Source organism: Rhinoraja longicauda, chromosome 27 (assembly GCF_053455715.1).
Source record: "Rhinoraja longicauda isolate Sanriku21f chromosome 27, sRhiLon1.1, whole genome shotgun sequence".
Classification (NCBI taxonomy): Eukaryota; Metazoa; Chordata; class Chondrichthyes; order Rajiformes; family Arhynchobatidae; genus Rhinoraja; species Rhinoraja longicauda.
Window position 1 is genome coordinate 498,573 of NC_135979.1, and position 225 is coordinate 498,797.

Below are 225 nucleotides of genomic sequence, written 5' to 3' on the forward strand. Positions count from 1 at the left end.
CATTCCAAAACTCGATGTACAGTGAAAAAATCTCTGGACAATTAGTCATATCTTGGCAAAATAAAATGACTGTTAATCTTTGCTCATGAAACCATACACGCCATCTAACACACATGGAATGTAACTTCACTATAAAACACTCTAAGCCACAACACTTACCATTTCTAATAAAATAACACCACTGACAATTTTCGAACTCAGGTCTTTATTTCAGGACATTATTCC